Source organism: Mus caroli, unplaced genomic scaffold, assembly GCF_900094665.2.
Source record: "Mus caroli unplaced genomic scaffold, CAROLI_EIJ_v1.1 scaffold_19120_1, whole genome shotgun sequence".
Lineage (NCBI taxonomy): Eukaryota > Metazoa > Chordata > Mammalia > Rodentia > Muridae > Mus > Mus caroli.
The window spans coordinates 8196-10839 of record NW_018388673.1 but is presented as its reverse complement, the minus strand read 5'-3'; positions in this window follow the sequence as shown (position 1 = coordinate 10839).

Below are 2644 nucleotides of genomic sequence, written 5' to 3'. Positions count from 1 at the left end.
AGTTGCCATGAGAGTTGGGGAGATGCTATAAATCTGCTACTTGATTCAAACATCACATTTATCTACAAAAGAAACTAATGAGAAAAGGAAGAAAAGGGACTATGTAGGACATATAGGATAAACTAGCCTCATGGAGGATATAGACATGCCAGAAAATTTAACAAATATCTTTAAATATGGTTTGGTCTCCGCTATTGTCAGATTTTATTCTGCACCTTATTCTGTAAATAGTCTTATACAATTCGATTTTATACATCTCATAGAGTAACTTTTCTTGAGATTTGTTGATCATATCCATAAATCTTGGGAGCAAAGATATAACAAACCTTCTTAAACATGAGTTCATGATTTTACTGTATAAAATCATTAATATATGAAGATGAGAGGGTGTGTGCTTTGTACTTTTGTAGCTTAAGGAGAGATCCAAGTCAATTTTTGTTACCCTTTCTAACCATTGTTCAATACATAGGACTCTGACAATGTCTTAGAAAGCTATATGGCCTGTGCACCCACTGCCTATTCACTAATCCAAAATTTTACACTGATGTCCTTTATGTCCAGTGCTGAAAAAAGAAGAAATTTTACATATTTTTCCTCACAAATTTACTCCTTACCTATGCTTGGCTCTTCTCAAACATCTACATATATCTGTATATTTCAGATATATAACAGAAATTTGCATCACACGTCTAAGATCAAATCTCTGTTATATACTTGAATGTATACCAATGGCTTTTCAGTTCAAATAATAATATGGAAGCCTCCAGGCAAGTTCCTGGGATTGGAACTGTTCTGGATGGCAGAGAAGAACAGGAGGTATGAGCTAGAAGAACAAAGAAGAAGGAACAAGTGCATTTTGACCCCCCTAGAATGTCACATAGTTTGCTAACAGTATGGTCTCACTCTCCAATTCTAATAAGCTTTCTTTCAAGCCTATTTTAAAATTATTGTATGAAAAAGACTTTGAAATCAGAGAAGAGAGCACAAAATTTCCTAGTTATTTTCTCTTTCTGCATTCTATAAGCCCTATTTCTATTATCCTCTCATGGTACACATACTTCTACATTATGTGGCTCTAGCATCACTAGATACAAATGTCCTGTGAAATCACTGTGTTATCAAAATCCTAAGTTTTCTCTGAATTTGGAGTTTTAAAACATTGCAAAAGTTTATGGTATTAGAAATGAATGTCTTTTGCCACAACATGTTAATCTAAAAGGGCAAAAAAATTTCAAATTTGGAAGATAGAATTGTAAAATGAAAATCAAATCTAAATTTAGTTTGGGTGTCCGACTTATGCACCAAATATTTTGTTGAAAATAGAAAAAAAAATAATGTGATTTTGTTTCAAGGAAAATGTGAGATAACTGGATAGGTTTTGTTAAGTGAGACGATGGTAGGTCTCACTTATTCTGGCATTATTTAGTACTGTATGGGGCTCAGTACTGAAGTTGTTGGGAATGTGAATGGATTTGTGATTACACTATGAAACACTACAGAAACTGATATTTATCTCTGGGAAAGAATCATAAGATTGATTGTTTGGATTTGAACATTATATTAACTGATATAAATAAAGATGCAGAATTATAAGAGATGCCTTAAGTCAGATTCCAGATAAATACGGTGAATTGATGGTTATGGAAAATAGTGTCAGACTACAATGTGAACCAATCACAAATTTTAAATTATCCAGGAGAGTATACATGAGCAACTGAGGTTAATTATATTTCTATAACATATTTGAGTGTTATATATAGAGGAAACAGTCATTCAAAAATGGCCATTTACTTAAGAAATGTCCAGGATCAGAAAATGCAATAAAAGCTCAAGAACCTTGAAAGAGATATATACAATAGAGATTCATTAAAAAAAAAAAAAAAAACCATTCGGAAAGGCTCAGGGGGCTTGGCATTTGTCCACTCAGTGAAGGATGCTCATGCTATTTTGAAAATTGAGCCAAAGGCATTCCCCAGTAGGTTCCGTCTGCCGGGAACCTGCCAGAATCTATGTTCACACATAAGTTCTACCAAATATAACATAGGTGAAGAAGAGGCAAAGGCAGGTGGATTTCTGAGTTTGAGGCCAGCCTGGTCTACAGAGTGAGTTCCAGGACAGCCAAAGTTACACAGAGAATCCCTGTCTTAAAAAAAACAACAACAACAAAAAAAGATCATGTTACTGAATCCATTCCCACTATTCTGGGTGAAAACCATGTATATATTTCCTCCATTGAGCAGACACCTTTATGTGAGTAACATTCTACTTTCTCCAGTGCTTATCTGTGAGCACTGGTGACCTCTGCAACCTAGAAGAGGATTTATTATTTTTGCAATCATGAGAACCTGTCAGGGTATTTCCCTCTATCTTCACTGCAACACCAACCCAGGTCTTTGCATATGGTTCTCCAGGGAGGAGCCACCCCTGCCAGTTTTGGATAAAAAGGTTGGTTCACACCTTGCTGTGAGTGAAAGATCTCCTCAGGCTGCCTCCACAAAATGAATTTGCCTGGTAGATTGTTGGTGCTGTTGTTCTGGATTTCAGGTGAGGACAGAAGGAATTGAGAAAGGAGAATGGAGAAGGAGCAGTAGCTCTGGGCCACACTGCTCACTTCATGTGTTGTGCCATGTGTGAGTAGACAGGT